Below are 26,006 nucleotides of genomic sequence, written 5' to 3'. Positions count from 1 at the left end.
GTAGCAGTAAGAATAGATCTTCTGGTGAAGTGAATGTAATGTACAGAATAAATTCGAAAACAGGAATGGAGGGTAAGCCACTTCGAAGAGCCATATTATTACAAGTTTCTATGACATCTAGATCAGCAGATGATGAAGAGATTGAAAGAATATGTGGTTGGACAATGGAAATTAGTCAGGTATTCAAGGAATTCGGAAGTAGGAAAAAGAAGAGAAGAAAAAACTTTAGCAGATCATGAACTGTTGGAAAGGAATAAAAGAGGAAGCTGCCTTGCATAATATAATCATCGCTAACTCTTGATTTAATAATCATGGTAGAAGGCTGTATATGTGAAAGAGATCCGGGAACACTACTCGGTTTCAGACTAATTATATAATGGTAAGACAAAGATTTTGAAATCGTAATTTCAGCTACAACCTATTTCCAGGGGTATATGTGGCCTCTGACCGTAATTCATTGGTTATGAAATACGGAGAGAAACTGATGAAATTGCATAAATGTGAGAAACCGAGGAGGTGGGGCCTAGATAAACTGGAGGAATTAGATATTGTTGAGTGATTCAGACGCGAAGTAGGGCAATATTGGACTGAAATGGGGGAAAGGAATACAGTAGAAGACGAATGTATAGCTTTGAGAGTGAAATGGGGAAGGCAGCAGAAAATCACGTAGTTAAAAAGGCAAGGATTTTTATATATTTCAGGATAATACAGGAGACATTAAATTTTGTCGACGAAAGGAAGAAATATAAAAGTACAACATATAAAGTACGCAAAAAGTAAGTATAGACACCTAAGAACAACGAGATCAACAGAAAGTGCAAGGTATCTGTACAAGACTGGCTAACAAAAATGCAAATGTGTAGAAGCACGTAAAACAAGGGGAAAAATGGATGCTACCTTTAGTATGATCATTGAGATCTCTTGAAAAAAGAGAAGCAACTGTATCAATGTCAACGACTCAGACGCCAACCCAGTACGAATCAAGCAAGAGGAATCTAAATGGTGGATGGAATATCAACTCTACCTAAGAAAACGAGCTTGAAGGCAATGTTATACGAAGAGAAGAGGACGTAGACGAAGATGAGACGGGAAATATGATACGCTGAGAAGGACAGAGCACCGAAAGAACCAGGACCCTGGAATAGGCATTATTAGAATTAGTGAGATCCTTGGTAGAGCCGTCTATGAGAACACTCCACTCTGTGTGCAAGGTATATGAAAGATTCTAAGTTCCCTCAGACTTCAGGAAAATGGCAATTTAAATTTTCTACCTGTTCAGTGGTACATACGTGTAGGATCTGGGTGTGGAATGCCACTGGACAGGACTCATAAATTAACATTAAACAATTTTATTTACTAAGAACAATTCCAGCACCACACATGTTGATACTTCGAGCACAACAGTGTCAACTGATATTTTATAATTAATATAGTCATCACAGCGACGAACCCTGGACTTTGAAATCTGACCACAAACAAGAAAGGCATAAGTTAAACAACTGACAGGTATCACTCATTCAATGATGATTAACGATAGCCAAAGCCCGTTAAAATGTAATTTACCCGAAAGAAAAGAGAAACACTAGTTACTTAAGCAACTTGGACGAAGGTGGTGACCAAAATTGTTCACAGGGAAGGATAGATCGTTTAACTGCACAACTTGAATACGGCAAAATGTCCGTGAATATTTTTGGCAAACAAAAGACATCGTCACGTGTTACTGATTATCTCAATTTACTTGAGCAACTGTCGTTATGCCACCGTACTTAATATTTAAGAATAATAGTGCACTGATAATGGCCTAAGTTACTTTAACATAGCCTGGGCAGGGCTTACTAAACTCTACAGCACTTGACAATTTAAATACTACCACGTAATTAAAAAAAGGTCTCACAGCAGTCTGGTACTGGAATACTACAATCACAACATCACTTGAACATAATGTTTTTAGTTTAAAATCTATTTTTACAGTAGCAAACTCTTATCACCTGGCAGAGACAAATTATTTCACGGCAAACTGTTTGCAATATCAGCGCCCAAGCAGTGGCCCGTGACGGATACAATACATTCAGCCACAGTAGCTGGTACAAAATCCACTGGTTCACACAGGTCTCTTGTCAGCTTAACTCGGTACATACAAATAATAGATCAGATCTGTACAACAAAACTAAGTAGTATTAAGACATACGATCCCGCATGGAGAAGTAGTCATGACTGTGTCAACAGGCGCATCATTGTGACACTTTACTGCAAGTAATCTTGAATGTAAATGACTCGTTAATAAACTCCACACAACTGACTGCGGAATGATAACCCCTTAACAGGAAACGTCGCCGTAGGTCGTGTTTGCACTGAAGCCCAAACGTAATAGGACACATGCCAATGTTTGATATTCACAGTACATATATTTAAACACACAGATTGGAACATGAACAGGGCACACAGTAACATGTAATTTGGCAAGACATTACCAAGGCTCAAACAGTACAATTCAGTATATCAGTTAAAGACTAGGCTTCAACGAACAGTCGCTATTAAGCTGGCGCAGGATCAATAAATCCCCTTTGAGCTTAGAGTGACATACCTCCGTTTAAAACAGTTATAAAAGGGAGCTCACCATCTTCCTGAACAGATTGAGAGGATGAAGAGAGCCACCACAGATTCGCAGCACAATGCGGTACTTGCTCCCACGCACCACCACTTTCCTCACAAGCAACGTCACGCCGCGTCTTCCTGTGTTACCGGCGCCCACCTCTCGCCGGCTCGAGACTGTTAACCTCCCTGTCTATCCACACCCGTCGACGTCATCGCAGGCGTGGCAGCGGCCACATGACCACGGTTGCTCTCCGACATCCATACTCGACGTCCTCCAAAAGCCAACTGCCTCTATACGCACTCGCGCACCGCCTTCAAAGTGTCTCTTGCCGTGGCTCGCCCTCTCGCCGCACCAACAGGAACCGCAACTGCACCCAAGCGCCATATCGATACGGGCATATCAGTAATAATTCAAGTTGCAAAGAAGAGGGTGATGACACGTGTAAGTACTACCGACACATTACTTCAATAAGTTATGGTTACAAAATTCTGGCACGAATTATTTACTGAACAATCGAAAAACTGACAGAAGCAGACCACAGGGAAGATCAGTTTGGATCCCAGAGATAAATAAGAATACGCGAGGCAATACTGAAGCTACAACTTGTCCTAGAATATAGACTGAAGAACGGTAAACCTAAATTTATAGCATTAGTAGTCTTAGAGAAAGCTTAACTGGAATTCACTCTTTGGAATTCTGAAGGGATTAGGGGTAAAATGTAGACAGTGAAAGGTTATGTTCAACTTGTACAGAAACCAGATCGTAGTTATAAGAGCCAAAGGAAGTGAAAGAGAAGCCGTATCTGAGAACAGAGTGAGACGGGGTTGAAAGCTATCCTCGATGTTATTCAATCTGTACATTGAACAAGCAGTAGGGAAAGCCAAGGAGATTTTTGGAGAGAGAATTAAAGTTCTGGAAGAAGAAATGAAAACTTGAAGGTTTGCCACTAATATCATACTTCTGTAAAAGACGATAAAATGATCTGAATGGGATGGATACTGTCTTGAAAAAAACTATAAGATGAACTTCGCCGAGAATAAAATAAGGGTATTGAAGTGAAATCGTATTAAATCTGATGATGGTGACGGAATTAGGTTAAGAAGAGAGAAACTAAAAGTAGAGGAGATATGCTATTTGAGCATTAAAATAGCTGATGAAGAAGTAAGGAGAATGTAAAATGTAGACCGGCAATAGCAAGAAATGAATTTATGATTATTTATTAGTAAAATGGGCAATCAAAAATTTCCGTCTGAGGGTGGTCTTGCAGCTCTGGCAACTCCGATGCATGTATATAAGCACCTTCATGTTGGGAAGGGATTAGTGTGATATGCGTGTCGTCCCGATGTGCGTGTGATCAAATGTGGCAACGTGAACTATGACGATGTTATCACTAAACGCACCCAAAGAGGACCAACGTGTTGTTATTTTTCTCTTGGATGCCAAAGGACTAACACAGTCAGACATCCATAGAAGAATAATGGATGTGTGGGCAGCATGTCCGTGGAAAACTACCATTGTGGAATGCTACACGACAAGAGATGCTGCTGCTTCGTGATATCGCTCGTCCCTATATCGCAAATGTAACGCTTAGCTACAGCAGCTCAAAATTGCGAGACAATGAAGAACCGCGATACTGTCCCGAGCACTCCCCATTCTATGATCACGCCTTCAATCCCTTAAGGCCTTGAAGGACCGACGGTTCCTGTGGCCGAGGTTGTGCAGCAGGACACGGTGTTTTACCAAACTGGTATCTTCAACCCGGTGCGTCGGTGGAATGATTGCCTCCTTGATCACGGCGATATTGTTGAAGATATTTGTCTTGAGCGTAGCCTTGTACGGAACTGAAACGTGTACGATAAGCAGTGCAGACTAGAGTAGTAGCTTAGGTAACGAGGTACTATAGAAAAATACTGAAGATGAAATAGGTGGACCGCGCAACTAATGAGGAGCTACTCAACTGAGTTTGGAACAAAAGACATTTATGGAACAACTCGACTAATCTAAGGGGTCCGTTGGTAGGACACATTCTGAGAAATCAAGGAATCGTCGGTTGTGTGTTGTTGGAGGTAAAATTGTAGACCGAGTCCAAAGCTTCGATACAGTTCGCAGATTAAAATGATTTAGATTATAGCAGTTATACAGAATGAAGAAGCTTACATAGACTAGCCTGAGGGGTTGCTTGAAAACAGTCTTTGGAGTGAAGATTACAACAAAAACAACAACAGAAGCCGGTAGACGACTTCCTACACGTGGCGAAAGTGTTTTGCACACAGCTGAGGCACTCACGTATAGTTCTACTCAACTGCATTGCTATTTTCTGCTATCGGATTAGAATACCGCCAAGGAGAATAGAATGATTTTTTTTTTTAATAAAAGGTGCGAAGGGAATAGATAAAAATACTGAGGCATGTAGATGGCTTACATGATTTGGCGTAAATGAAGGTAAACTTAGGAGCTTGTTGAATGTGATGGACGTCGTACGTCGCAGCAGTGACAACGTTACATGTCATCATTCATCAGTAAGTGCAGATGACTCATGCAGGCTGAAGATTCGCTCAATTGTGTACCGCGCAATGCATAGCCTGGGGTCATACAAGGTACTATCAGTGGTCACCAGCATGCCTACCATTATAGCGCTTGTAAACACAACCTTAACGGCTGCTGACTTCGTTTGAGGATATTGGCAGTGCTTCCCGTAAGAGAACGTTTGAAAACCGTTCCTTTCACTTTTGTTTTGTTCGAAACTTAAGCTACACGTTCATTTCTACACAATTTTTTTCAGCATAGCAACAAAATGAAGTGGTTCATAATATTTTTTTAATATTAACACTAATAAGGTTACGTGTTAACACAAATTTTATTATGTGCAGATGACTAAATGCATTATTGTAGGTCTACATAACTTCTTCAAGAGCGTGGAAATGATTCTAAAATTATTTTAGGCCTAATATTTCCAAAATTTTCTCTACAGCCGTAATTTACAGTTTTCTGTAACTGAAACACAACGTATATTTTTCTTTAGTTCCAGGGATATAAACCAGCAGATGGTGTTGGCATTTTGGTGTTGTTCTTGATTTCCAGGGTATGAACATTTTTCAGTATTTAATTTGACCTGACACTCCACTGTGATATCATATCGTCGACACAAAGATATCTTATAATATGCACATTGTGTTCCCAAACAAAATCAACATTAAAGCGATCATGCCCTTTTGCCTCATTTGAATTACAAATGCTGATCTTCTTTGAACGTAAGTGCTGAAAGAGTGTGCGTGCAGGTCTTAGAAGCAAGTAACAACAAAACTAAGAAGGTCACATTGCTCACACTGCTGAGTAACTGTTCCTCACTCAACTATTTATAACAATTGTGACTTATATTACGTAATTAACAGTTAATAACGTTCTAATATTTTACATAAGAATAGTGTTCCTAATCGAGTTTTAAGAACTCTCCCTTTTAAACTGTGAGACCTGTAGGCGTATGGCGGAAACGAGGAAACTAATGTGCTATTAATCGGTTTAATCGAGCAAAAGCTTATAGGATATAGCGCAAATATATTTTTGGTAAACTGCGTTGTAGTGTTAAATGAACAAGAATATGTAATCAGCCTTTAAAATGTGTCTTAAATGTAAGTTTAAAAGTGGTACCACTGCGATATAGGTGTATGCTGATTTATAGTACACACGTGCAGCCAATAGGCTAATACACGTCCTGGCTGACAACAGCAAGAACGGTTTTTCTGAGAGAAAGACATTTGTTGAAACAGGAGATAAATGTGTTACAATTTCATTTGTGTGGAGTGTTAACTTCCATGGAGGTAAGAATTGGAAGATACTCAGCTTTTGTAAAGGGGTGCACAAATGAATGCAGAAGAAGGTGAGACGATCGGATAACTTATGAAGAGATATTTAATCTAATTAGAGGGAAAAGAAACCTAGGGCGCAAATTGACTAAAATAAGGGGTTAGCTGATAGGACACTTTCTCTGACATCACGGAATTATGAATTTGGCATTGGAAGGGCTACAAAGGTTTGAATAACTAAGCATGTTCGAACGCACATGTGTTGCGAGAGTTATGAAGACATGAAGAAATTTGTACAGGAGAATAGTGTCAAGAGCTACATTAAACCTGCCTTTGGACTGCTTACCACATAAACAAAGGACACCCATACCGATGTATAGCTCCTTATAAATTCATTTATATCTTACGGCACAGTGTCATAAAGCCCCACACGAAAGCTTGTATTTGCATGTCTCTGGCCAGTGGAAGATACTAATAACTGTTTCGAAATTTCAGATCAATAGTTCCAAACCTCTGGATGAAATGAATTTCTTCACAAGAATAAATTCATCGCGCCCTTGTTTACGCGCCAACTTCTTTCTTTCGGTCGAATCGTTCTGTCTTCGGCAAACAGATGATCCGCTTCAGAAATCGTAAGACACTAAATTTAAACGTAAATTGTTATCGCAGGCGAGTATAAATGAAAATATAACAGCAACGTAACTCGAATTCTTATCCTGGGATCTTTAATTTCCGCTAGGAAAGCATTAAGGGAGACTTGGCAGGATTCGGGATTTCTTGATAAGAGTGGGAGGGTTGTAGCAGCAACAGAAGGCGTCCCTGCAGCAGAGATCGATAGGCAACCCGCGCGACAGCCAGCCGCACTCCGCGCCTTCTGTCGCCTCAGCCGACTGACAGAAGACGTCTCGATCCGCGAAGCTACGAACTGGACGTGCCACCTGTTTTCGGCAACGCGAAAACGCTATTTTCCTTGCGTGCTTGCATAATCATTCTCAAAGTGCTTCCGTAGTAAACGGTCGTTTCAACTACAATATCAGACATTAACTACTTGAAAGTTCCTTACAAATTGAAATAGTGTGTCGGTTTAGTGCTCGAACCCGGTACCTTTGAGTTCTGCGGACAAATGCTCTACTGACAGAGCTATCCAGGGACGACAAATTATCCGTCCACACAGCCCATAGATTTTATGCCAGCAGTACCAATCTTGTGCTTATGCTTATGCTTAAGGATCTCATGAAAATACCTTCTCCGAATTGTGAGTAGTTCCCGCAGTGCAGCAGAAGTTCCTTCACTATTCACTTCGTACAAATACACGAACTAAATTTCATCACATGGTAGCAGTAACTACATATGGCTGCTACATTAATGTTGGGCCAATATATATTTATTATTATTATTATTATTATTATTAGTGGCAGTTGTCAGTCTGAAGTCTACCAATTTCTGCCAGTCCAGAAGTAAGGAGTCCGGCGTTCAAGTGACTGACTAAATGTACTGCACCCATTTTAACTCGGTGCTGAATAGAGATTCTTGAGTAGGTGCAGCAAGTGTCACCAGGAAGAGGAATGATGGAAGGCAACTATGTTTTGTAACAAGTATCTAAGCTCAATGTGGATAGCTAGTTTAGCCGGCTGTTGTGGCCGAGCGGTTCTAGGCGCTTCAGTCTGGGACCGCGCTAATGCTACGATCGCAGGTTCGAATCCTAAATCGGGCATGGATGTGTGTGATGTCCTTATGTTAGGTAGGTACAAGTAGTTCTAAGTTCTAGGGGACTGATGACCTAAGATGTTAAGTCCCATAGTGCTCAGAGCCATTTGAACCATTTGAACCATTTTGATGGGTAGTTTTCCTTTCTGAGAATGCGTCGTCGTTAGCACTCTGGGTGCACAGAGAAGTGCTTCATCATTCTGTATAACAGTAGTTGCTAGAAGTAGGTAGTACACGTTTTCTCATTGACTCACTGACTCAGTAGGTCGTTGTGGGGCGGCGGGTGTAATAATTGTTGGTATAAAAGGTTCCTATTATTTATGCTGTTGTTTGCCGTTTCATATTGGAAAGAAGGGGTCGAAATTTTTGTAGATAGGAAAGATGAAGAGTGAGTGAGACCTGAAAAGTAAAGAAGATCTCACACAGCTGGGACTGCACAGCTGCCACACTGTCTAGAGGTTACAGAACAACCTCCCACCTACAGAATTCATTCACTACCTATAAACTTCTTTAGGTCGATCACGTTCCTGATACCTAGTATCTTTTTACTCTTAGGGTACTCTAGCCTATATGCATTGGCATGTGGTTTTCCTATGATCCTGAAAGGTCCTTGGTATACGAACATGAATTTCTTTGTTTCTGCATTTATTTTCTTTGATTTTTCCTTGGTTTTGCCAAGGACTAATTGACCTATTTTAAAACTGGTGGGTACAGCTTTTGCGTCATGACGCTTCTTTCTTTCTTTTGTGTTTATCTTACTTTTACTAAGATTAACACCTTCGTCCCAATATCTCCTATTTTTCAGAACTCGTATAGGCAGCTCCCAAGTTTCATCATTAGTTACTACATGTTTATCAATAAACGGTACCGTAATTACTCCGGTTAATGGCAAGACCAATTTTAACTGGCTTCTTTCAAAGTCAACAACACTCTGATATTTCGACAAGAAATCTATGCCAATTAAAACCTCAATACTGAGATTGTTTACAATTAAGCTTGGATGATCAATTAAATTACCATTAATATTAAAGGGCAGCAAAGCCTCTTGTTTTACCGTTTTTGACACCTTGCCAGTAGCACCAATTATTCTTAGTCCTGATACCCTCATTACTGTAAGCTTGTCATTACCAGGTAATGCATCAAAGAAGGACTGAGATATCGCACTCACCTCACTTCCACTGTCTAAGATACAACGTACATTGATACCCAACATATTCACTATTATTATAGGGTGGCTTATTCTAGGTTGTACAGGTGGCTCCACAAACTCATCCAATAGTTCCTTTTGGATTTGTCTCCAACTAAAGTGATCGACATCTCTCTTCATTACATTTAGGTCAAAGTGTGTAGGGGTTTCCTGAATTACAGTTTCAGTTGCTTTTTCCAGTCGGTCTATTTAAATCGAACCACCGCACGACTTCATTACATTTAGTTTGCTAAACATGACCCATATTACTGTAGTGTGAGCGATTTGCGCCTCCAGACCGGGCATAACACTAGTTACAGCTAAACCACTTTCTCTATTATCGTCGGGTTCCTTCTCAAGTGACAACAGTTCACAGCTACTGGGTTCATCGACCCCCAACAGGCTATCCTCTACATTCTCACTTACCTCCTGTCCTAAATCTATTAGTACAGTATCAACATCCTGCACAGGCACTTTAGATAAGAGCACATCATCCTCATCGTAAATATAAGCATGAATTTCTTCTACTTCTTCACCTGACAATTCAGTACTTTGTAGCTCTTCCCTACCGTTACACTGCTGCGCCTTCTCTTTCTCTTCCCTCTTAGAAAGCGTCTCTAACACGGTATCTATGAAATACTGTGAGTGATCTAATAATTCTGCTGTATCCTTAGATGCTACCGACCCCTCATCCATATGTTCAGTCTGAGTATTCTGATCTGTCTTACCAATTACTAAACTACTGGCTTAGGAAAAATAACCGACTGGTGAGCGCCAGTGTCCTCATAGACGGGAACTAGTTTTCCTGCCTCGGCCTACTACTGTTTCCTTTATTTCCATTATAGTTAACTAGCACAGCATTGCTTTCCGCACTGTTGTTTACCTGCATAATTTTGTTCGGAACAAAATTACTATGATTTGGATGCCATTGTTGGTTCTGATAATTATTTCTCCAATTCCTACCTCTCTTAGGATGGCGAACACCTACTGTTCTGATGTTTACATTGCCATTCTGCTCGTTCTTAAAATTACTACTAGTGTTATTAGCATTTCTGTTATTACGTGCTTGCTCCTCATTGGCAGCCACACGCTCTATGAAACGATCAAGATTGTCTCTAGGGGCAGATATAATTCTAGTTTGCCAATACCATGGCAGTTTGGCTTCAAGACCTAGTATTATCATTTCAGGTTTTAGATTTTCGGCCAAATGTGACAAACGTGAGATCCATGATGACCTAGCAAACTCTTTAATAGATTCCTTGCCTGCATTGAAGCGTTTTCCACTCCAAAATTCTCTCAACACTTCATTTTGCTTATTACTAGACCAATACTCATTAATGAAAGCTGTTTTAAATTCCGCTAATGTTTTACACTTCAACATAACATCAGCTGACCAGCGCACGGCGTCATCTGCTAAATGGCTTCTAATAAATGAGATTTTCTCTCGTTCAGACCAAGTTGATGGAATTACATCTTCAAAATCGTTCCGGAAATCTAGCGGGTGAATATTTTTATCTGGATCAAACCGCAAGAACTGCCGACACCCGATAAAAGCGGCGTTTGCAGCTACAATTTGTTGTATACTACCATTACCAGAAGTTACTGAAGCTACTTTACTCTCCATGTTAGCAATATTAGTACTAATATTTTCTTCTCTCATCTCAAAATTATCTACTCTTTGCACAATATGAGTAGTATCAGTTTTGATTGCATCTACTTCTGCTTGACATATGTTTACTTTTATATTAACATCTTTAAACCTATCTGAGCACAGTTCAGATTCCGTCTCGATCTTTTCTGTTAACTTGTGGTCCAGTTTCGCATCTTCCATTTGGAAGTCTTTGCGAACCTCAGCAACTTCGGATTTTACTGTTTTATACATTTCAGAACATTGTTGAGCATCCTTTTTCTTAATATCCGCATGATTGTAATCAATTTTATAATTCAAACTGTCCAGATCCTTTTTCAACTTATTGCAACCAGCCTTGAAGGTATTGTCCATTACCTCCAATCGTTTATTAAAATTAGTTTGGCTGGCCACAATCTCAGCTGTCATTTTAGTATTACTGGATGACATTTTTGCATTACTGCTTTTGACCTCAGTTATTTCAGACTTTAATTCAGCTGTCATTTTAGCATTACTGGTAGCTATTGCTTGTAATATAACATTTAAATCAATAGCCCCAGTATCTTTGGGTTGCTCACTAGCTGGCTTTTTATCACACTCAAATGACGGAAAACTAGCTCCAACACCAGAATCATCAAAACTAAATGAAACTTGTGATTGATCAGTCATATCTAACTTCTATATTTCACTTTAACATGCTTATTTACACTTGAACCGTTGTCTGGATTTACAGTTCCCTCAACGGACATAGGTTCTGATTTAAGTTTAACCTCAGTTTCTTCTGGCGGTTCCATCGCCGACAGTCTTTTAGTGCAGGTTAGTAAAATTTTTAACAGCTTTTCACTTAACTTAGTTCCATCTGCACGACGTATGGCGTTGCCGGCGCGGCGTACCAGGATTACTGATGCGACACGGCACGTTGAACTGCAGACGGCACTTCGACGGCTGCTATGTGTTTGCGTGGCCCGCAACTGCAGGCACGGCTCCGGTTGCTGCAGTGAGGCGAAACTGGCTTCTCGCTATGCCGGCAGCGCCGGTAGACTCAGTGCCAGCTCCGTCAATCCAGATGCGTTGTTAATCCAATTGTGTCGTCCACATGCACACGTAACAGTATCACTGTTCTATTACTCAGTTGCGTTTCGCATTTCACTCCCGAATCCGAATATTTAAAAATCACTTTCACTTTTACTCAGTTTGATTTCCCAGCCGATGCACCATATGTGGGGCGGCGGGTGGAATAATTGTTGGTATAAAATGTTCCTATTATTTATGCTGTTGTTTGCCGTTCTCAACACTGGCTCTCTAACTACAATATTGGCAACCAAAAAGTGATTAGCAAAATGTGAAGCCTGTAATTAGAAATCCTAGTGCCCACTTCATCTGAGAAATACATTTATAGCTACAGCTTATAGCTCTGAGGACTTAGGAGATTGTCTGGGATTCATAATCAAAAACCATTCTCTCTAAAATGTTCACTATATTCTGAAAGTCACAGACCAAAAAGAATCCACACAATCCAACTAAGAGAGCAGTTCAGAGTCTAATGCGCTGATGCAACTATAGCTGTTCAAATTAAATGTTTAAGTGAATGCTCGCCATAATTTGATGATAATGTTCATCAAACGCCACGCTAAATAATGGTAGAATGTCTGTCCCGCGGCGGCACGTGAAAATACGACGTACACAAACTGAAGATAGATCATTAAAGTCATCCCAGAATTAGCACTTCACTCGAAAACGATTTCATGGTTACGTGTATCCCGAGTAACTTATTACGGCATCCGAGGCTGTTTATAGTAATGATACCGACGCGACGCGACTCCCGGCACAGGTGGTGCACTAATCAGCGTCTGGAGAAAACTGGGGCCTTTCTTCTAACGCAGCGTTCTTGTATATAAGGGTGCGGTGCGGACGGCTAAGGGAACGCCTGATCAAATCCGCTCCCCCAACCAGCCGCTGGGCTAGTAATGCACCACTTTAAGTTATCGAATAAATCATTGCTTCCTTTGCTGATGGCCGATGAAGCTCTCAATTTAAATGTGCAATCAGCACACAGGTAAGTAATCATAATAAAAGTCTGACGTGGCTAAGTCAAATATTTTGGGCGAGAGAATTAATTTAATTACACTACACGCAGTAGACGAGCTCTGAACTTGCCCTTAGGAGATACGCTACCACTATAGTTTTATAGTTATTGTTGAAACTTCTCGCATCTTTATGATTATACCGGATCTCCCTTCTATTTAAATTTAAACATCCTAGCTTTATTTATTCGCCTACTTAATCTATCTTGCTTCCTTAATTTTTAAGACAAAAGCCAGAAAATCACGAATTTCAACTAAAATTTTAATTTGTGAGATCCAGAATACTGTATCTACTAAATTATTATGAAAAAGGAATCTAAGTATAAATTTTTAAGTTTCTAGCTCTTTTCTGTAGCGCCAATGATTTTTTTACAGAAAAATGTCCAAATTTCGAAAATGGTTAAAGTTATTGAACTGATATTCAACACATATTGATTTAGTATCACTCCTGACATGCTAGAAACGTTTCAGGTTATTTACTTGATTTTTAAAGTATTGCGCAGCATTTATGATGTCAGAGCTAGTTACAGCGGACTGGCTGGCACACAATGGAAAGCCTGATGTGAATTTTATACGGCGTGAGTAGGCTGCTTCCCTACATCGTGGTTTGATAAAATATCTACAGAAACTTAATTTCATTTGTGTTTCATCGCTTTATATATAAAACTGTGTAAAGTAAATTTTGGTTTAGTCTAAAGTTTAGTTAATGTTCATAACGGGGTGGGGACCTTTCAATCTTGTTGCACTCAGGATCAATAGCCTCACAAAGGTTGGGAGCCACTGTTCTACATCATCATGAAGAGCATCCTGTGATCAGTTCCACCTTCCACAACGACTACAGCCTTATTCCTGGTGCTACACGTATACATTACTGGTTTGAGGAACACTCAGGCACCCTATGGCAGCCACATCGGCCTGCTAAATTACCTGATGTTAATCCCGTAGGAAATACCTGGGACTATTCAGAGCAGTGTTTGAAGTGTGCCATCAATTTGGCGTACGTCTACTGGATCTAACAGACAATGAGTAACTTGTGGACTCTGTTACTCGCCCATTCGAGGCCATGAACAAGGTTTGAAGGTGGTGTTACAGCGTGTTACCGTTATGTGTCATGGGGGTGAGAAACGTCTTGTCCGATGTGCTTATCAATGCCATAGCGCCTGAATTAATTTTTGGATAAATGGTAAAAATAAAAAGTCATGGATCTTTATAGGTAGCGGAAACTCTCAGGAGGATGCAGCACTTGTAAGAAGCGTTGGTAGCTTCAAGTTGAATCAGCACCTGCCGGCACTGGCGCTCAAAATCATGTAGCCTTCCGGTTATTAGCACAGCATTGGTGAAATACGAACTCACTGCGCTCGGAATTTAGGGGTTAGGCATGTTGATTTCTTTTAATAATAAGACTTTCAACAACACAACTTTAGTAAATATGATTATGGTCCACTTTATATTTTATATAGGTTAACTGATATACTGTAATGGTTCAGGTGTTCTATATTGAGAACAGTGTGTACGCTGTTAGCCTAGGACGATACGTACGTCACATATTGTGGCCCTCTTATGGTGGACACACTTTTCAATTTCTAGAGGTTTGTGTACCCAGTACTTGTTAATTTTATTGTCTGGTCTATTAGTTCATAAAATGAAAATATTATTACTTGTGAGATGTACGGAGTATAAGTTAATAAACCCTGTCTTAAATGATAAACATTCATTTCTTACAAGAACTAAGACTTCATAAATATTTAAATTTTTATTTAGCATTATGTATTGTAACTAATTCGCAGATATGCCTGTGCTGCCTGTGTGTAATGCTTAAAACTTAGATTATCAGTCTTCACCGATTACTTGTTCGACTTACGATAATAACATAACTATCTCATACAATTCAGTGTTAGAAACTTATTTGCATTGTGTTCTGTTGCATTTAAGTTGCGAGTTGAAGTTAGCCTCTACCCCACATGGTAAATCGTTCCATCACATTCAAATAGCATCTTTTTGAAGGTTATTGTGTTTAGAGGCAGATCATTGAATAAACCTTGAAAAGAAATGGTCCTAGAACAAACGCTTACAGGTCACTCCTCCCCTCAAGTTTTGCCTCAGTGCACCCTCATACCAGGTGCAGTAGGTCTGGAATTATAACTAAACAGTTATGAGTCTAGCTTTTTGGTGTCTATTCCTGCAACTAATTAAAGCTCCTCATTTATTACGAAAACATTCATATAGATGTGCCTTTAGTGTAACAATTTTGAACCACATCGAAGCACAATAAACTATATTTCTATGTAATATGTTTTATTATCTTATTTGCCTTCAGTTTCGTTGTACCGCTGAGTGTGTAATTCAGTTTTGAACTGCTGTTATGTAGACTTACGCAGTACGGTGTACCTATTTTTCTAGACTTCTTCACGAAGCTAAACATCATTACCGTGCTTTTCAACGCACTTATAACAAAAATGCCTTCCTAGTCACTTTGAGTCATGTGGCTAGTAATAGCTTCATACGCTCTGCTGACAGTAAATTACTTTGGTACCAAATATAACAAATTTCAATATTAGCACTGGCGATTTAATTGCAGTTTATTAGAGTGGAAATTTCCAATCGAATAGTTCCCCTTATTACTAGCTGGTAATTATATATTTTCCGTTTCACGCGTTTGATTTTCGACAGAAAGATGGATATAAAACTTGTCTCTCCAAAGCGCCGCCTGTCAGCTATCACCGGACAGGTGTCACTGTACGCTGTCCATGTGAAAAAGACACATCAGCTGCGACAGACATCGTAAACTGTGTGCAATTTTGTGAATGAAAAGTAGCCTTCAATCTATTGTAAGCACAAGAATTTGATTATTACTCATAAAAAACGGTGTCATGAGTTTGTTTTTATCCCAGAGACTCCACCGTTCCGCACAAGCTCCGTTTGTGGGAAAGGTTTGTGCACTATAATGCTCCCTGACGTACCACCTCCCTTAAGCTTCTCACATTTTCTAACGTACTTCTGTCTAACTTTCATTAAATCCAATATTTGGTTTTTGCACATATTATATATAAAGAATTATCACGGTTAGTCGAGAACTGTTTATTCCGATTATGTGGTCGAAATATTTTCGTCCCCTCCTACTTAAAATGTAGAGGTTTTTCACAATTCCGGGAATCGTTTAACCATTAGATTTACTCCGTGCAAGTTAGACCAAATTGTTTCTTTGACTCACTCTATCTTACATGTCTGTAACTTTCGTTAAAAGCTTCAGGAAAAGGTTTATGTTTTTGTGTATCAGTTTTTCAATGCAGTAACATGTCTCTTATTGTTCGTAACATCCACGAGATAGATTTTAGCCACAGTGCGACGAGAGGAAATTATGCCTCCAACAGTTGTAAACATTATCTATCCGACATATGAAAAAACAATGAAATAAATGCTAATTATTTATATAATATTCTATGATGTGATTGGACATATCGATGTGTATCATACGAAGACAATGATAATTGTAAATTCCTTTTATGATCTGCGTTGGTCTTCCTTTGTTTTTACCTTTTGTTGGTTGGCTTTTGTAGGCTGCGGACGCAAGACGTATATCAAACTGAGGTCTGTTAAGGAATTGTAATTATTTGTTAATTATTACTTGAGAATAGAGTCCATTATTATTATAAAGACGAGTGAATAATTATTTGTAACTTAAATTCCTCTCTCAATAAGCATTATGTGTGTTAATTATTTCTTTCCGCTGCAAGGAGCGCAGCCATTGATGATAGCGTTTTGTATCGCGTTTTTGTCTGTGTTTTCCTTAGAAAAAAATCAAATGTTTGCTTGATGAAGTCTAAATGCTGCACAACACGAAAGGAAAGTTTAATAAGCGTTTCAAATACTTATCATATTTGCTCTAACAATATAAAGTCTCTATCAATTGTCTGCCGTCATCTTAACAATTATCTCAGCGGCAAATTCAAATTACGCAACTCTGCAGACATAAATGCCGAAGGTAATAAAAATGTGTAAAAATAAATGTGCACCGGTGGTCCCGAACTCATTTTAATGAAAATAATTCGAATCAGATTGGTTCTTTAAAAACAGTGCTCATAGCACGATCCATGTAACAAACTTTTCTAGCTGATGTAAGCAGCCGAAATTAAATACGCACGAGTTGCGAAGAATATTGTTTCAGGTAACAAACGTCAGTGTTGTGCGCGGCTGATATTCAGTGGTTTTAATGATCATTTTGCTAAAGATAACTGTTTTGATCATAATCATTGGTTGTATAGAATCTGTTGTATGAACTGTGATTTAGTGACACTTACATAACTTACAGACAACACTTTAACACAACGTTAACTAGAAGTTCTTTAGCAACTTGACTAAATCTTTAGGTGGGAGAAAAACTATTTTGTGATTAGTCACTGTAATGAAATAACCTCATCACTTTCATTTACAAATTAGTTAAATACCAGACCAATGTATAACACTGCAACGCAACATATTCCAGATATATGTGATTCTATAGACTTCTGTATTTTAAGGATTCTCTACTTATTAATGCCACTTTTTAATTCAGGGTGACCCAAAAGCCCGTTAACATTTGAACAATGCACTAATTCAACGATTAATGCAGGTAGAGAGGTAGAACTTGATGTACATGCCTGAAATGACACTGGGCTTTATTGAAAGGAAAACAAATGCAAGAACTGCCCAACAGTTGGCGCTGGACAGCAACACGTCAGTGACACCGCAGGAGAATCGTGTACAAAATGGGCTGTAGTGAGAGAGGGAGTCAGATACGCCAGTATTTGAGCCATATTGATTTTACAAGAAAAAGGCACTAAAACGTACACTCCAATGCTATCCGTAAAATATCCAGCATCATTATGAGCTATTTGCCACCTATTTTGTGACACGAAGGGCATTTCCGGTGTGGGAACTTCAAAAAATTGGGAGAGATGGCGACTGGTTGTCTAACATGTTACGGACTATCGAAACCAATCCCACACTTCGAGGGCCTGTCAGTACCTTCAGCTGCAGAATTAGGGCTACTGAAAGTCCTAATCTGCGGTGGAAACCCCACTGCACGAGAAAGTCGAGGTCTGACCCTTTTCCTTCGAAGAAGCGCGGGGTGTTGCTTTTTTAACTGTCAGCATGACGGATGCGAATTACATCGATATGTTATATTATCATATCATCCCTAGCCTAGCTGGTAACCGCAGTCCATATGATTAGTGGGTGTGGGGTTACCGCAAGTCGCATGTTTACTGTGAACATCCGACATCATTACGGATTCTGGATTACATCCTACAGAAATTTCTCACCGTACTTGAAGATGTGCTGTACAGTGCTGTTCACAACAACATCCATCGAGTACAGATATTGTTGATGAACGACGACCGATATATTCAACATTTGTTATAAAACTCAGTTGCTATGCTAATTATTATTACCCTCTAAAGCGCCATCATGTTATTTCAAGCATATGTGTTAATTTTTAACTCACCATCTACATTATTTCGTGAAGTATTGTATTCTCAAAACTTAATGGACTTTGGGGTCTCCTATAGCACAGACTGAACGATGTTTGAATTTTAGTTCAAATGGGTTCAAATGGCTCTGAGCACTATGGGACTTAACTTCTGAGGCCAACAGTCCCCTAGAACGTAGAACTATTTAAACCTAACTAACCTAAGGACATCACACACATCCATGCCCGAGGCAGGATTCGAACCTGCGACCGTATCGGTCGCGCGGTTCCAGACTGTAGCGCCTAGCACCGCTCGGCCATCCTGGCCGGCTGAATTTAAGTAGCAGACAAAGCCTAGTTACGTTATTGGATACTAGACATGGACATATCCTCGAGAGCCATCAATGTATTGCTTTTTGTTTTTCTTGTATTATTATTAATTTTAGCTCGTTCGTAAAAATTTTTTTCGGCTGTTGTAATTATGTTTATTACGTTTCGATCTAAAGGCGTCAGCAAGTAGTGCTCTTGTGATTAGCGTAGCTTACTCTTGATCACGGAGCCCCAGGTGCGGTTCATAGGCGGATCGGGGATTTTCTCCACTCGGGACTGAATGTGTGCATTATCCTCATTCTTTCATCATCATCCATACGCAATTCGCCGAAGAGACGTCAAATAAAAAGACATGCACCAGCCGGCCGGACGCCAAAAATGTCACACACGTATTTCATTTTCGTGTAACCGTGCTTTAAGAACGGTCACTAATGAAACATATAGAACGTTTCAAAATGAATGAACTGATTTCAAAACTAAAAATTTATGAATAAAAAACATATTACAAACATAGGATGAATTCTAAAATACTCACAAAATCTTAAGGTTATACACTATGACATAAAAAGCATCCGGACACCCCCAAAAACATCCGTATTTCATATTAGGTGCATTGTGCTGCCAACCACTGCCAGGTACTCCACATCAGCGAGCTCACTAGTCTTTCGACATAGTGAGAGAGCAGAATGGGGAGCTCCGCGGAACTCAAGGACTGGTCAGATGATTGTCACTTGTGCCATACGTCTGTACGCGACGTTTTTACACTCCTAAACATCCCTAGATTCACTGTTTCCGATGTGATAGTGAAATGGAAACGTGAAGGGGCACGTACAGCATAAAAGGGTACAGGCTGACCTCGACCGTTGACTGACTGAGACCACCAACAGTTGAAACGGGTCGTAATGTGTAATAGGCAGACATCTATCCAGCCCATCACACAGGAATTCCAAACTGCTTCAGAGTCCACTTCAAGGACTACGATGGTTAGGCGGGAGGTGAGAAAACTTCGATTTCATGGTCGAGCGTCTACTCATAAGCCACTCATCGCGCCTGTAAATGCCGAACGACGCCTCGCTTGGTGTAAGGAGCGTAAACGTTGGACAATTGAACAGTGGAAAAACGATGTGTGGATTGATGAATCACGGTACACGATTTGGCGATACGATGGCAGGGTGTGGGTATGGCGAATGCCCGATGAACGTCATTTGCCAGCATGTGTAGTGCCAACAGTAACATTCAGAGGGGATGGTATAAGGTGTGGTCGTGTATTTCATGGTGGGGGATTGCACCGGTTGTTGTTTTGTCTGTCACCGCACTGGCCTACATTCATGTTTAAGCACCTTCTTCCTTCCACTGTTGAAGAGATATTCGGGGACGGCGATTGCATCTTTCAACACGATCGAGAAACTGTTCATAATGCAGAACACATCTGGGATGTTTTAGAACGCCGACTTTGTGCCAGGCCTCACCGACTGACATCGATACCTCTCCTCAGTGCAGTACGACGTGAAGAATGAGCTGCCATTCCTCAAGAAAACTTTCAGCACATAATTGAACGTATTCCTGCGAGAGTGGAACCTGTCGTCAAGGCTAAGGGTGGGCCAACACCATTTTTAATTCCAGCATTTCCGATGGAGAGTGCCACGGACTTGTAAGTCATTTCCTGCCAGGTATCCGGATACTTGCGATCATATACTTACTGTAGCTCAGCTATCAATGAAGCTCTATGTGTCTCCCAGCAGCAGCAGGAACAACATCGAGACGGCAGCTAAATTTGCCATAAATTTTACACATTGTATCTGCTTTTATAGAAGTTTTGGTGGCTATTATTCTGTTCTTCAGTTCTTCTACGTCACGAAGTAAAGGCGAGATGAACACTTTTTACTTATGAGGGTTCATGGCTGGCGATGTTGGAGGCTATGAATGCAGACCATTGGCCTGGGATTCCGCACGCCCTATCCAGCGTCGAGCCAAAGTATCATTGAGAAACTGACATACGTTGTTGTGCCAGTTTGGAGCAGCTCTTTTCTGTTGCAAAATGAAGTCATTGGAGTCTGTCTGAAGTTGTGGAAAATGCCTGTTCTGCAGTATTTGAGGATGGCTCATCCCAGTCACCGTGTTTTCCTCAAAAAAGAAGTGGTCGTACTCTTTCTCACTAAAAATGTCACAAAAAAGTTCACTTTAGGTGTCTTTTGTCATGAGGTTTCTGGAGTCGCCACATTTGTTCGTTACGTCGGTTTATTTTACTTCTAGCTCGAAATGTTGCTTCATAACCAAAAATTATCCAAGGTAAAAATTAATCGCCTTCATGTTGTCTAGCAGAGCACTGCCGAAGTTAACCAGTTTCCTTTTACCGTCAGCCCAAAGAGCTTGCACTGATGACAGTCTTAATACTCGCCAGACCGTCGAATGCGGCAGTGCCAGTTCTCTGATTGTACTGCGAGTGGACTTCCGTGGATTCCGCTCAAACGTTTGCCGATTTATTTCCACCAAATCACCAGTAGTGCGAGGGCGATTGTGGACTTTTACATTTGCATAGGTATCCCTTCTCTTCAAACTAGGGATACCAACGACGAATGTTTTCGGGTGCAAGCGGATCAATGCCAGAAAAACGACGAAAAGCATGCTGGACGGAAATCACTGAGTCGCTCTTTGTCAACCGCAGCACATAAAACACCTTCTTTCGAGGGGAGGCAATCCTTTCTCTGACTGACTGCAAACTGAGACATAGACTGACATCTAACGGCGGTTTTCTGAAACTCTAGGCGCCGTTCACTCAAACAAACCACATTTCCTCGCTGGCACGTTCTACGTTTCGTAATTATTTCCGTTCACAATCAGATAATTCTTTTCGAAACACAACATACCATTACTAGTTCACGTGTCTTTGGCTAACAAGAAACACGAGGTGAAATTGTAAAATGAGAGTACTGTCAGATTTTCATTCGGGTTTATTCGGTTTTCAGGCAATATAAGAAAGTTGTGCTTGTGAAACAACTTATAAAGACACGAATTTAAGAAATTTACTGTTAAAGCGTAAAATAATTCGGAGCGAGAGATTGTCTTCGTGGAAAATGGTCCTTAAAACAATATTATAACACGTCATCCTTGTTGGCGGCGATAGCAGACTCATGAACTACACTGAAATACCAAAGAAACTGGTACAGGCATGCACTTTCAAACACAGAGATACGTAAACAGGCACAATACGCCGATGCGGCCGGTAACGCCTATATAAAACAACAAGTGTCTGGCGCAGTTGTTAGATCGTTTGCTGCTGCTAGAATGGCAGGTTATCAAGATTTAAGTGAGTTTGAACGTGGTGTTATGGTCAGGGTAGCAATGGAGTTGGGATTTTCCCGTACGACCGTTTCACGAGTGTGCCGTGAACATCAGGAATCCGGTAAAACATCAAATCTCCGACATCGCTGCGGCTGAAAAGAGATCCTGCAGGAACGGGACCAACGATGACCGAAGAGAATCGTTCAACGTAACAGAAATGTAACCCTTCCGCCAATTGTTGCAGTTTCCAGTATTCTGCCATCAACAAGTGTCAGCGTGCGAACCATTCAACGAAACATCATCAAAATGGCCTTTTAGAGCCAAAGACCCACTCGTGTACCCGTGATGACTGCACGACATAAAACGACGCTTCGCGTAGGTCCGTCAACACCGACACTGGACCGTTGATGACTGGAAACATGTTGCCTGGTCGGACGAGTCTCATTTCAAATTTTATCGAACGGATGGACATGTAGGGGTATGGAGACAAACTCATAATTCCATGGACCCTGCATGTCTGCTGAAGGCTCTGTAATGGTGTGCGGTGTGTGCAGTTGGGGTGATATGGGATCCCTGATATGTCTCGATAGGACTCTGACAGGTGACACGTACATTCAAATGCTCAAATGTGTGTGAAATCTTATGGGACTTAACTGCTAAGGTCATCAATCCCTAAGCTTACACACTACTTAACCTAAACTATCCTAAGGACAAACACACACACCCATGCCCGAGGGAGGACTCGAACCTCCGCCGGGACCAGCCGCACAGTCCATGATTCCAGCGCCTAAGACCGCTCGGCTAATCCCGCGCGGCCACACGTACGTAGAAGTATCCTGTCTGATCACCTACATCAATATTGGGCAATTCCACCCCACACGTCCAGAATTGCTACAGATTGGCTCCAGGAACACTCGTCTGAGTTGAAACACTTCCGCTGACCACCAAACTCCCCAGAAATGAACATACTGAGTATATCTGGGAGGCCTTGTAACGTGCTGTTCAAAAGAGATCTCCACCCCCTTGAAGTATTACGGATTTGTTGACAGCCCTCCAGGATTTATAGTCTCAATTCCCTCCTGCACTACTTCAGACATTAGTCGAGTCCATGCCACGTCGTGTTGGGGCTATTCTGCGTGCTCGCGGGGGCCGTACACGATATTAGGCAGGTGTACCAGTTTCTTTGGCTCTTCAGTTTATGTTAATACAACAAATTTGACGGGAGCAGGTGAGTAACTGCTCAATTACTATTTGTGAGGGCCTTACGTAAACTTAATGAAGTTGCTCAGTTTAAAATTTCGCCGGCCGGTGTGGCCGTGCCGTTCTAGGCGCTTCAGTCTGGAACCGCGTGACCGCTACGGTCACAGGTTCGAATCCTGTCTCGGGCATAGATGTGTGTGATGTCCTTAGGTTAGTTAGGTTTAAGTAGTTCTAAGTTCTAGGGGACTGATGACCACAGACATTAAGTCCCATAGTGCTCAGAGCCATTTGAACCATTTTTAAAATTTCGCAACAATAATGCCGAAAATACAACATGGTAGGCCCAGTTATTACCAGACCAGTTCTTTTCTGGTGCCGCCCAGAGAAGAGTCGGCAGAAACAACTGACGTCGCAGAGAAAAGGTAGGATTACACTTTTCCTCCCACAACGCGACACTTCTCCATTGTTTTGCGGAAAGCGAAGTACAAGAAAATAGTGCTGATGTTCTTGTGAAAGTGCAGCGTTGGAAGAGGAATGCATAACAAATTTACTAATTATCTGATTAACAAATTTTGAATCATCACGCTCATTATAACCAATAAAGACAGTAGGCTGTGCAACAGTTCTCGCAGCTGTATGTGTATGTGTTCCATTACTTATTAACAGCTATAAATTTGCCATGTGTGTTGGGGATGAGTTTAGCGATGATGTTCGACTATAATCAGAGTCAATGCAGCCAGTTTTATCCAAAACGTGTTATAGAATTCTAAAGAGCGTGCTTTGCATTATGATATAACGCCACGTGTTACGTAATTTGTTTGCAGTGGAAAGCTTATTTTTACATATTAACAGAAAGTAGCATTTAGTTGAGTTCTAATATCATTTGATTATTACGTGTTTCTTATGTTGTGGTATGCACACTGGTTGCAGCACATGCTTTACAGTTACAAAATGGTTCAAATGGCTCTGAGCACTATGGGACTCAACATCTTAGGTCACAAGTCCCCTAGAACTTAGAACTACTTAAACCTAACTAACCTAAGGACATCACACACACCCATGCCCGAGGCAGGATTCGAACCTGCGACCGTAGCAGTCCCGCGGTTCCGGACTGCAGCGCCAGAACCGCTAGACCACCGCGGCCGGCTTACAGTTACATTGAAACATACTGTATCGATAATGATTTTCAGTTTAGAATATTAATCGACAGTGAAGGCGGATAGATTAGTTAGTTTATGAGTAGGTATTTTGCAAAAGGGTTTCAAGGCTATATGGGGGGGTCTGCTGAGTTGTGCACCTTGGTTCGACGACATACTAGAAACAGGCGTTACACTTTGAGGTTTCTTGTTAATGCTTAATATTGTATTAACGCGCTGCGCAAACTGTCGCTTTGCATTTGAACAATATTCTTGCCTTCCTGATAATTAAACGTATCTGTAGGTGCTTTATTCCCTTCCTGAACAACGGAACGGAGTGAACTGAAGTAATCATTGTGACTGGATTCGTAATACGATATGATAGGATTAAGTCACTAGCCGTTCTGTTTCTTAAAGTTTTTCGATTGTTTTGTGAAATATATTCTGATGTCAGCTTGGCTGGAGGGATGGTTCGTCGCTTCTCCATGCTGTTCCTAAATCAATAAGCTGTGAGTGCAGCAGTCACCAATAGCTAGGCACCACACACCATGGTATCGACCATTTATCTTTATGCAAATATCTGTAACGCCCTTTTATTCCACATACACACGTAAATGTAGATAGTATACTGATCAATTAGCCACGTCGTTATGCGCAACTGGCTGCAATATAGAGTGTCAACTACAATCATCATCTGACTACTTTTATGAAATTTCTTTGAAAGATTCATCCATCCTGTGCCTCTGAATCTAATGGTTCACTCGAGACTGGAGTTTGTTTCAGCATTACATTTCCCATACCTGTGACATCGGAGTCTCGAATGGTTCAAATGGCTCTGAGCACTATGGGACTTAACATCTGTGGTCATCAGTCCCCTAGAACTTAGAACTAATTAAACCTAACTAACCTAAGGACATAACACACATCCATGCCCGAGGCAGGATTCGAACCTGCGACCATAGCAGTCGCGCGGTTCCGGACTGCACGCCTAGAACCGCTAGGCCACCGCGGCCGGCTCGGAGTCTCCTTCCGGTCTGTTACATCCGTGATTTCTCTTACCGTTAAAAACATGACATCGAATCTAGGCTGCAACTTTGAAAATTCAAAGTGCATTACACTGTTCACGAAACAAGTTCTTTTGCTTTCTACTCTTCAGGCAACGTTTCGCCATATGCAGTTAACCTATTCCTAAAATCCTTCAGGGACAGTCCCAATAATTTTGTTCAACTTACACGGTCGCGTCACATTAATGTGACCTCCGCCTATGTTCGACGTCAACGTGGAATAACCACTCAAAGACGGCAATTTGCAGTGGAGGGTACTTAAAGAGCTTCGGGAGCAATAGTTGTCACAACTCGGAAACGAAACTATTTGTCTGAAGTCCAAAAGGGCATAGACACTGGCTTTAGGGCCAAGGGTGGGATCATTTTCGAAATAGCTAAGTTTGTAAACTGTTCGTGGGCCGCCGTAGTTAAGGTACATTTAAGAGTCAGAAGTCATAGGATATCTCCTCATATTGCGTTGGACCAATTTTTGGCCGCCTTAGTGTTGCAACTCAACGTGTCATGGACGCAACAAGCTGTCACAAGTCCCCTGCAGTAATATGGGG

The sequence above is a fragment of the Schistocerca americana genome, chromosome 1 (genome assembly GCF_021461395.2).
Source record: "Schistocerca americana isolate TAMUIC-IGC-003095 chromosome 1, iqSchAmer2.1, whole genome shotgun sequence".
NCBI classification, from domain to species: Eukaryota; Metazoa; Arthropoda; class Insecta; order Orthoptera; family Acrididae; genus Schistocerca; species Schistocerca americana.
This window is presented reverse-complemented; position numbering follows the sequence as displayed.